Consider the following 12,101-nt stretch of genomic DNA (forward strand, 5'->3'; position numbering starts at 1 on the left):
CCAAAGACTTAAAAAATGTTTTTTATCACAGTGAAACTCTCTTAGTGACTGGTTGGAAGAATAGATACATTCAACTGAAACATTGCTAAAAATAGGAAACCAAATAGTAATGACCAGCTGGTCACTAGCTCATTTTTTTTTATTTTCCAGGCAGTGTTTTAAGTAGCCACAGTAACACAAACTAAAATGCATATACATTCAACATCTTCTCACAGAAGGCCTAACATATTCACTAATCTTTAAAATCCATTTGTCCAGCATTCTTACCAGCAGTCTATCATCTTCCTCCAGGAATGATTTATAGAAGGCTTCTCTAATTAGGCAAAAAGGATATTATCAAATCACTTTGGAAAAATGTTGTAGATAAAGGAGATAACAGAAGATTAACCATCTCAATTAACCATTAACCAGGATCATCGTTTATTAGTCACATATGGCTCTTGTATCGCACTGATAGGGCCTTCCTAGAGACACAGAAGGTATTCCTCTTCAGTTACGCTACACTTGCATCAGCAGATCTACCTGAGTAGTCTTCTTTTTTAATCTCACACCTTTAAATATATTAATTTCTCCCCACAGTTATAGACATGCAGCTTTTGTTGAACACAGTTCTTGTATTTTATCATTATGATTTCTCAGAGCCTTTCTGAGTGTCCACATAATGCCTGCTGTAAGAGCCACTGCACTGGCACAGTCCATCAGTCCCCCAGATGTTGTGTTTCTGACAGAGAAGAGGGCTGGGGAGGAATGTCTGAACTGGGAAAGTATATAGCAAGAATGGTCCCACAGTGGGTGCTTAATAAATAACAACTATAGGCATGTTCTCATTTGGCCTCAAGATCTTTTCTCCAGATCTGGCCTGGTGTGGATGATGTACTCAAGTCAGAGGCATAATTTTGTCCCTGCTTAATGTACTATTAAATATATATGTAATTAGTACAGTTAAGAGCATTTGCAGTGTAAAGTACATAAAACTCATTCATTTTGGAAATTTTTCTGACATTGTCATATTGTATGTCCACCACCCACTTCACAGTGGAACAGAACCATCTCTTCCCAAAATGTCAGTTTTTGGTTCTCGAAAGGAGGGGATTTTGACTTCCACCAGCCTGGTTTGCATTTACATCCTGTGTGGCTGTATTTCAAATTGAAAACATATGACACAGCTATTCCATGGCTGAGAATACTTCATCCTCTGTCTACATTATGTCCCATTCTCAAAGTTCAAATATAAACTCACAGCTAATCTGCCAACCTTTCCACTATAACAGAAGCAGTGTTTTATCTACGTGGCTTTTCCTGTTCCAACTAGTAAAGTATTGTTACTTATTGACATTAAGACAAACGTCAGTGCTGAGGTTAAAGTCATCTCATAGGCATTCACAGATGAGTAGGACTTTATGTAACTAAAACGTGAAGTCAGTCTCAAGAAACAGATATCCATCTGAGCCTGGGTAAAGTGCTGACAATCCCCCAAAGTAACTAGGTAAAACCCACGCAGGCAAGAGAATACAGAAAGTGGAGGGACAAGGTAGCATAGTATATGACACTAACCAGCAGAAGGTTGACATAGTGTATTCCTCTGGTTCTCTTCGAACCATGGTAGACTACACTAAAAACCTAGCTGTCCTTTTAACAAAAGGCTCATCAAACCGAGCAGGATGTTCTTTGGCTTCCTATTGCCTCTGCTACTGCTGCACTTTGCAAAAGGAGCTGTCCAGCAAGGACATGAAATGGTAACAAAAATAATCAAATAAACATCAAAAGGAACCAGGGAAAGCTTTACGTTACCCACAGACATTATCAAGAGAAGGCAAGTGAACATAAGATTATTGCTTTTCCAGGAGAGGTATCTGTAACATGAACCTACCTGCTAAAGATAAGCTGAAGCTATCTTCTGTCTCCCACTCAGAAAACTCATATGAGTAATTTTTTTTCATGTTGACAGCACATATACCAGAGAATTTTAAGTCATGTCCAATGTTGTTTGTTGTCTGAGTGATGATGAAAGGAGCTGCAAGGTTAGTGACTCACTATGGTACATCTGTGGACACAGAACAACAGTTGTTACTCATAGGGTTCTAATTGCTTGTTCATTGTCTTAAAAAAGAAATAGAAGATCAAAAGCCTCAGTATATGTGTATATTAAGGGATTGATCGACATTCCATTAAAGTCAAGAGGGAGGGGATACATCTCACTACAATGTGGACTTCTATATCTAAACTTCTGGCCATGAGCTCTCTTCATAGTCAATAGAGGGAAGGTCAATAAACTCAAAAGACTTTAAGGTGTAATTCCTCTCATCCTACAGCAGACAGCAGCTTTTGGTCAGATCAATCACACTCTAAAGTCTATTGACTGCATTGGAGTTGACTATAACAGGATACCTAGATCAGACACAAACTTATCGTGTGGATATCAAAAGCTAGATAAGGTAATTTCTACCAGGGGATTTTATGTCATCTGCAGTGTGCACTGCCAGAAGCTTTGTTTGGGAAAAAGATGGCCCAAAAGATGAAGGAATGAGTCAAAGCAAAAGAAATATTGAGATAAGAAGCATATATCTTAATTGTTATCTGCTGTTGAATATATTATTTTATTTGGATTGTCTTCTATTTTATCAGCCCTTCTTTGACAAGACTTTATGGCTAAGGACTGTATTTTAAGAGTTAAATCTGATGTCAAGAGAACATTTCTAAAATACGGGGAAGAAAGGCACAGCGATCAAAGTTGGAGATAGAGACCAGTCTGCAAGACCCTAAAGGCTTCCAGAGCATGTTAACCCAGCTAAAACATTACAGGCAGTACTGAAATGAACACAAGTATAACCTCCTGTTGCTGAATATTTTTTTTTCAGCATTGATACTACAGTCATTCCCTTCTCTTCATTTGATTAATCACAAAGGAAAATATTTTCATGCCTGGAACCAGGCCATATTTTTACTGTATGTTTTTATGATATTTACATAGCAGTTGGAATTAGAGAAGATTGTCATTAGAGCTCCATTCCAGCATTCCATCAGATAAACAACAAATTATCTGGGTTGATTAAGTTCACCTTGACAAAGGGGTCAAAGTCTGAGGCATCATCTGCTGACAAAATTCATATCCACAGACTTCAAGGGGAATTTTTGTAATTAACTTCAACTTGCTTCTAGGATAGGAATTTAAGGGCTTTACTTTGGCTTTGTTTTTCAGATCAGACATCTAAATTTCGCTGGCTTCTGAAAGAGGCGAGCATGCAGAAGGCATAATGTTACTGCAGTGCTTTCCTTGGAATATGAACCATGGTTTTGTGACTGTTAAACAACCAGCTGTATGGATTCCTCGAACCACTCGCACAGTCTGTCTAAAATAATACTCAGCCACTCTTACTGGAAAACAGATAAATAAACAGTCATGGAATTCAAAACATATATCCATCATGTACCTGAAATAGCTTGGATAATTCCCCTGAACCTTGTTACATTCATTTAACCAAACAGTAACAGAATTTACTCATAGTTTACCAGATCTTAATATGGCAAAAAATTAGTTATTCCACTAACAATTCCACTTTCAGTGGAGAGGCAGAAAGAAAATTCACATGCATATGCATACATACACATATACACTCACTCTCACATATTTTTTTTTCCGTCCAGAAAATATTTTTTTTAGACTGAGAGTGAGCACCTGAGCCATACTATAAAAGTAAAGTTAGGGATTTCCAAGTTCCTTCAAAGGGTCACAATATTTTCTGATTGTCTGTACTAGAGGGAAGATTCATCCTTGAGAATGAGAGGAAACCAGGAAACGGTTCTGGGGGTGGATTAGTCTTAAATTCATGCTGCTAAAAAATGCATTGGTTAGAAAATTGCATAAGCCAGTATGTGCTGAGAGCAAGAAACCTGACTTCCTTTCCGTGCCGATTTCTCAGCCCACAAGCAGTTTACTTAGCAAAAACAGTGTATCACAAAACTCCGTTGTAAGTGTCTATCAGAACAGACCGTGGGATAACTTTACAGTTGGAGCCATCACGGTGTTGTACATTGCCAGCTGATGGCTCTTGCCATCTTGTAGAAGGCATTCAGCACCTTCCCAGACTGGATTGTTAACAGTTTATTTTCTATGTGGGAATCTGCCAATCATTTGCAACTAGCAGAAAAAGTGAGTATATTTATATAAGCCGGCATCTGCAGCCTAGCTGGATCTTAAGTCATTCTTATACCTGCTTTCATTGCTGGCCTGAAAGAGGTTCAAGAAGCTCAAGTGAAATGATCAAAATTAGAGGAAGTCATTGGATCAGACAGGATTAAAAAAGCCTAGGACCCATCAACTGCCATTATTGCCTAGTACCTTGACCCACATAGCGTCCCTAGAAGATGGTTTCAAAGCTTTGTAAAAATCCGGCTTCTGTATCATTCCTGGATTGTTTCCAGCAACAAATATTAGCAACTCACCATGATCTTTCCTCTTGGCAATATTCAGCTAAATGAGTGTCTGCTCTCAGTTTCACTGATGTAAATCCAAGGCAATGTCACTAAACTCAGAGGGGGAAATTCAGTTCTGTTTCTTCAACTCTGTTGACTTCAGTGACTTCAGGGGACCTGTATCTGTAAGTCAGAGCATAGACCAGGCACTCCCCACTCTTTTCAAATTTACACTAGGATCACTGAATTCAAATTTGGCCCATAGTCACATCATCACTTGAAAACCATCCTAGTCAGAGAAATTAGATCAGGTTGTTGGTATTGCTTCAGAAAATTGTCCTTTCTTCTTGATAAATCATTTCTTCATAGCAGTGACATATATTTCCTTCTAACGTGTGGACTGCTGAAGGTATTAAATCAGAAGTCAACATAAAGAACAATTTTCGGTAAAATACAGAAGAATGAAAAATATAAAATTATCAGGACAAAAACTAAAAGGACAGGTTTAAAATAGTTGACATCTAAGCAAACACATAAGCAAGTACCTTGTTCAGTCATGGCCCCTGCATGGAAAACAGTGGCCATAATGATACCAATACATATAGAAAACACAGAGAGGAGTGTTAGGCAAGGGAACCTGCAGACAGCATATCTGACGGGAAAAGCACTGTAGAAGTAATAGTGTCTCTAAATTCAGTGCCAAATTTCCTACAGACTTCAGGGCAAGCAAGTCTTCTGTCCCAGCCTTGATGATGACAGATTGTCCAGAACTTAATTTTTCATGATGTCCTCCAGCATGGTAATGACAACATCTAAAGGCTTTTAATATTCTTCTTTAAGGTTGCGTAAGCAAATAATAACCTGCTCAAGTTTGGAGAAGTAGCAGTTAGTTTTACCACTTTCAGGTAGTCTTTTTCTGTCACACAGAGAAAGTGTCACAAATCAGTTTCTGTATTAAAAGTGGGTGAATATGTACACCAAACAACAAGGAAATCCGCAGTATTATTCCCTCTGCTTTGCTGCGAGTGAGCCTCAGGAAGCCACCCACTCTGCTGTAAAGGTTTTTGTGAGAACCACACAGCTCATCACATCAGAGGGAAAACCCATCTTTGTGTGATGGGTTTTGCTACTGCAGTTCATCTGCCTGCATGTTTGATCTGTTACTCTCTTTAATTTTCCTGTCATGGTCTTGCCAGGAATGTACTTACACTGTTCAGAAATTGGTCTCTCCTGGCCTTTTAGAAACATGTGACTCATTTCCACGGTGACATCTCTTATCAAAAGCGTAAGCAGAAATAAAGCAGTTATCTTGGATCATCAGTGATTTGCATATCTCTGTTAATCATTTAACTCTGAAAATCTATGCCAAAATATTCAAAATGTTCATCAACTTCAATGGGATTTGTTGCCCTTTCAACATCTTTGAAAATCAGGCCAATTTGGGGAACTGGACTACTGACAGAAGAGCCCAGGTTTGGGTTCCAATTCTTAAAGTTCTGGCCTTCGTTAATTTTATCAGGAAAAAAAAAAATCAGGAAAAACAATAACAGTGCATTTTACCCAAGAACTATCTGTAGCCGTATCAGTTAGGTAATGAGAGACATTGTCAACAGACCACTAAGCTGACGTAGTATAATTTCAGCCTAGCTGATTGGCATTTAATAGCTTTGATGGTCACTTGCTGAAAGCTTGCCATGCTATCTGTGTGCCATGCTGTCCTGTACACAAGGTGCACAAGTATTTCTCAGGCTCACCTTCAAAGAGGAAAAAAAAGAAACTACAAATTCTCTCTGAGAGGCTCAGTGCAATAAATGTGATCTGTGATGCTCTGGTCCCAAGCAATGGCTACAGGCCTACATCCCTGTTGTGGGCAAGGAGACACAAGGAGACTCTGGACAAATCCTTTGTACTAGAGAGAACAGAATAACATGATGTAGCAACAGTGCTGCTATTAATATCCTGATCAAGAAGCCTTCATGAAGTCCTTTCCTATCCAACATTTCTACTATGCTCATGATCATAGTATTTCTGCTTTCCCTTCCAAGCATAAGGGAATCCAGAGAGAAATAAAGCAATGCAAAAAGTCCTCAGGCTAATTTTTCCTATGCACATGAGAGTGGAATGAATATAATACCATTTGGGCTGGAAGCTGGGCCAAGAAAAATGCATTTAGACCCAGGGATCCTCCACACCTCATATTCCCGTTGTGGAAGACTTTGATCAGAGCACTCTGCATCTGTGTCCACATTGCTCTCCACACACGAAGGCAGCTCAGCTTACCTCTTGCTGTGCTCCTGGTAGCTGACACATGTGATCTGAGGTTTCCCCAAAGGGACAGAGAGGACAGAGTAAAGCTGATCAGAACTGTGCTGCCCTGGCTTTGTTTTATTCACAGCTAATGCATGATGCAGCTTTATGGGGCTCTTCTTGTTCTCTCCATCTTTTCCCCTGGGGTCCTTTGGCCATGCCAATCATTTAAAGAGAGGATAAAGGCAGCTACATAAAGGCACAGTAAGGGAGGGGTAGTGTGCCCTCCAGCTACTTTGCCCAGCCGTAGAGGATTTTCCCCACACAGTTTTGCTCCTCTAGGCATGGTGGAATACACTTTGATTTTCCATCCTTTCTGAACTCATTATCATCTGAAGTCAGTGACATTGGTACAAATTAACACCTGGTCTCTGTTTCTAACGAAGAGAAAACATACCAGGTGGACATTTAGAAAAATCAATTCCCATGATAAAGCCAAGGATATTAAAAAGAGAGAGAGAAAGAAACGCACAAAGATTACAGAGCGCAGCTCTCCCACAGAAGCAGACAGAGTGGCAGCCAGCCATTGTTCCGAAAGGCAGCATCAGCACCAAGAATCAGATGACTAAGCTCCTGATAATGAATGAAATATTTTTACTATGCTGAAAAAATTCTGGCACTGCAGGAGGACTCAGGATAAAGGAAGCAATTTGAAGGGCCTTTCTGAAGGACACCATCAGATACCCTCCTGCTACAAGAAATTCCAGTACCCTGAAGAGAAGCGATGGTTCTGAGTTTTAGCAGGGGTAAAAGGATACAGGCTTAAAGTAGTGTGGACTTGATGAGAACACACGTGAATAACATTCTCTGCTAGATGCCATCAGTTTTGTTGCAAAAGACATGATGCAGTGCTGGTCAGGGTTCAAGATGGCTCTGAAAAGGCAGGAGAGCCTTGGTATCCCTGAGTCTTGCAAGCGAACAAACGGCTGCAGCATCTGGAGGTGTTACTCCCTGCTCAGCTGCTCATTGTCACCCCTCTGCTGAAAGGTGGGGAGCCTATGCAGAGTTGGAAGGGAACATGGTGCCTACAACTCAGCTGTTGTCATTCACAGTCTGGTAGCTCAACACAAACCCACTTCATCTCAGAGCTGGGGAGCGGTAAAATCTCAAAGGAAAATTCACCAGTGCCTATATCCTCGCTTGTCTTGCTATCACAGCTGCCTTCTGATATCCCATCCAGAGGTAATGTTGGTACCTGCATTGCACTGATGTGTCATGGATGTACCCTTTATGAGTACCCAATACATCGCATTGCTGGCAGTGTGACCCTGTGCTAGGCAAAAAGAAGACAGTGACCAAATGAAGATCGTTGAGAGGGGGCATTCATAAGTCAATGTTATGTCTGACAATGTCAGTACCATTTGACTATACTGGAATTATGGCAAGATGTTTCAGCTTACCCTTACAAAAATGAAAGGTAGAAATATAGGGAAATTAAAAGGTTTGGATGCTGATACGTAAAGTCATACATACATACATACGTACATACATACATATATATGTCTATGTTGAAAAATTAAGGTTGTATATACTCTATGGTAAGAAAATGTTAGCAAAGGAGTGGGTTTTACAATGTGAACTAAGTTTTATAATGGTCTTTTTTCTTCCGGAAAATAGCTGCTGAACCAGAACTCCTTCATTAAAATACACAAAATTTCCCCTTTAATCTTACATATTTCAACTTGCAGGCTAAAAAGTTTGCAATGCTACTGCAAATAATTGGTTCTTTAAAAACCTACTGTGCTGCATCCTCTGAGAAGTAGAGTTATCGGAAATCTTTTTTAAAACAAACCTCCCCTTCAATACAGCCTAGCACATGCACAGGTTAGATATCATCTTGGGGTTCTGGAGGCAACAACACAATTAGCACTGAGTCACCCATATAATTCCATCACACAGAGGCCTAATTCCATCCAAAAATCAAACCTAGTCAGGACTGAGACTCCAATCCAAGGTTTGCTCTTGTATCTGCAAGCCAGGATATCTGCTTTACTGATTTAGTGAAGTCATTTTAAACGGTGTAAACAAAGTTGGGATCAGGTCTAGAGGTCAAAATTTGTGCTCATTTCCTAGCAATTCTATTTCTTTTTATTCTGAAACCTGGGTAAGTCCAAACAGTGTTAGATTTCTTGCATTAAATATCAAACCCAAAGTCCAAGGCTTCAGTGGGGACACGGCATCTACAAAGCCTTCATTAACTGTGCTGTGAAGCTTTGAAGCTCCGCTGTGCAACTATTAGCTGATCTTATTTAACAAACAGTGCTGCAGGCCTGTATGTTGTTTGTGACTGAGCAGGTGATGATTTTCTCTTCGCTGCCACCAGTCAAGGACTTTCTACTACCAGGACCCAGGCTCCAGCTCTGGGGTCAGAGGTCCAGGCTGTAGCAGGGGAAAAGGGAAATGTTATCATCTCCATCGATTTCGAGTTCAAAGAAAGCTTTTTGCTTTCACACTTCGAAAAACACAGACTATCAGATCATCTCACAGCCAGGTTAATAGTGGGGTTTGTTTTATTTCATGGCTAACGCGATTGTTATGTTTAGTGCTTGTAGGAATAGAAACTGCTTAGATGGCAGATCTCTGTATTCTCTAAATTCCTTTCCAAATCTATAGCCTGCTAATACTGGCGAGATTGTTTTCACTGACACACAGACTTAAAAACAAACTCTTAGGTACAGTTTTTCCTTACAGATGAAAGCAATTGTATACATGAGGCTACTGCATAGTGACAAAGGGTAGTTATTTTGCTTACTTTCAAATAAGATGTCATATTTTAGAGACCAGCTTCTAATGCATTGAATAGCGTATGTGCACCCTAGTTTGGGTTGCGAAACTCCATCTTCTGGTGATGGCCATTTGATGAGCAGATGGTAAGAAGTATCTATCTATGCAACGATAAGGTCAGGCCCCAGGATGTATTAAGCGTGACACTGGTACTGCAAGTACAATGAGGCTCGAGTATACGTGAAGACGACTTCACAGGAAGGGGAGCAGGAAGACAAACAGGATATTAGCTAGGAGAGGTTAACGGATTATTGCTCTGATTATAAGCACTAGATTACCTAAAGCAAGAGAGACTCATAGGAAATTCCAGTATACAGAGGGAGAGGATGGATGCTACAAGAAAGAGGTGACAAAATTGATTCTATGTCATTTTAGGCATCTCTGAATTTTGTGGATTTCACTGTAAGCCTGATCTCCAAAGGAAATTAATAAATGCTACAGTCCTCACTGAAGATCTTTCACATTTATCAGTGGGGGTTTGCTCTTCCATTCCTTGTAGACTGATCAACATGAATGCTGTCACACTGTCCCTGTGGAGTCCAGGGAAGGTAGGATTCACCAGTTGTAGACTTACTACCAGAAGATTCCTGAAGTCTCAGGAGTCATCCAGCCCCAGTGAAATCCACCCAAATGTGGTATCTGGTCCAACCTAAAAGAATCCTAAAAGGAACACAAATAATGGCTAGGATACGTAATCACATTGAGAAACTGTTTGGAAAGAGACACGTTTTCTGATTGCTGTGTAAATGGTCCCAAGACTTGCATAAAAGCACTAGCTAACATGACTACACAAACCCTTTACTAGCAAAGACAAATAAGATAAGGATTTTCTGTTCTGTTGCCATTAAGACTTTGAAGCAGTGGCAGTCTAGACAAGCCAAGTTTTGCTTAACCTCTTGTTACAGATGAAATAAATATGCCTAGAAGTAAAACACTGTAAAGTTACTATGTTTCAGCTGTAGGGGAAAAAACAAAGTGAGAGAGAAAAAGACCATCACATACAACTCAAAAGGTTTTGTATTTTTCAGTGTCTGTGCTCTGGCAGCTACTTTCAGAGATTACAATTATTGCAAGGAAACAACCCATCTGTCAGAAAGGTAAGAGAGTATAAGAAGTAAAAGACTAACATTTTAAAGTGAAGCTAGGCCTTTGGCATTCACATCAGTGAATTACCAAGTAATACACGCCTCTGCAACCATGCCAGCCTGCATTGTGGCTGCTTATCTAGCTGAAATAGAGCACTATTATTGTGCTTTTTCTAAAGGGAAGAATACTTTTTCATACCTAGAAGGCACCTCATAAAATGATCAGGTAGCAAATTTAACAAGGCAAAGGAAATTTTTTTTGCACAGCACATAATGCAGTGGTGAATGAGGAGCGCAATGCACTGAATGGATTGAAAAGGGGTTTGGCAGACGCATAGAGGAGAGGCCCACTGTGGGTTATTAAACAAGATTATTAGGAGAAAGCTCCTGAGCTGCTGACTGCCTGGAAGGGGGGATGCCAGCGAAGGGTCACCTTGCAGAGAAACCATACTCCTTACATCCTTCCTATAAAGTCCTCCAGTGGCCAACATGAGAGTCATGACACTGGGCTAGGTGAAGTCTGTCTCATGTGCTTCAGCAGTTGTGCTGCTACCTCATCTGCTGCTCCTCATCTTGTAGTTCATGAAGACAATTTTGAAATGCCATGTCTCCGTTTGGGGCCTGCCTCTTCCTCTGCTCCTGCACTGATGTAGGCACAAAAGAGATCCATTTCTCTGGTCCTCAGCCACTATCTAGTCTACATGGTTAAGTGTGTCAATTCATCATAGCTGTTAACTTCACAGTTTATCTATAGGATTGTCTTAGTTGCAGCTTCTCAGGGTAAAAGATTTCCTCCTTACTACAGAGAAGCAAAGGGAAAATACATGGAAAAAGGGGAAAGGAAACAGAGTAAAACATGAGAAGCACAGAACTGAGGGAGGTGGAATGGGCAGAGTTACATAGGAAGCAGGCTGGTATTTGTCTCCTCAAATACATATTTTAAAAGCCAGTGCTTTGATGAACTTGCCTGATCGACAGTGGTGAAGGAGGTTGTTCTGGTCAACACTGTCTCTGGATCACAGGACTGTGATATTATTTGTGTTGGAAGACAGGGCTGTAGATGGAAATCAAAAACTTGCCTAGCTGCTTGCCTCATCTTAAAATATGGCCACTGCCCCTGGGGGTATTTGCCCTCCCAACATGCAGCAGTTATCGTACCCCCCCTCAGATCTGGATAGCCATGCCAGGAATGACAGCACTGTGCCTGCCAGCACGGTGCTCCCATGTGGACCATTAGGATTTCTTGTGATGCAGTGTTACTTTTCAAACTGTGAGATAAATGTGTCTATCCTCCTGGAAACACCAGGAGATGTGGGATGGTTCTGGGGGATGCTCAGAGCTTAACTGATGTAGCTGGTGTCCTCACAGCAAAGAAAACAGGTTGGCAGACAGTAAGAGCTAAATCCAGCCTCTGAGTTGCACGTCTCGCTACACATGGCTAAGGTGATTTTAGGGGATGGGTGAGAAGAAGGGCTGAAACACCAAGTATAAGAGTCCAGATTAAATCTGAAA

Source organism: Gymnogyps californianus, chromosome 2, assembly GCF_018139145.2.
Source record: "Gymnogyps californianus isolate 813 chromosome 2, ASM1813914v2, whole genome shotgun sequence".
NCBI classification, from domain to species: domain Eukaryota; kingdom Metazoa; phylum Chordata; class Aves; order Accipitriformes; family Cathartidae; genus Gymnogyps; species Gymnogyps californianus.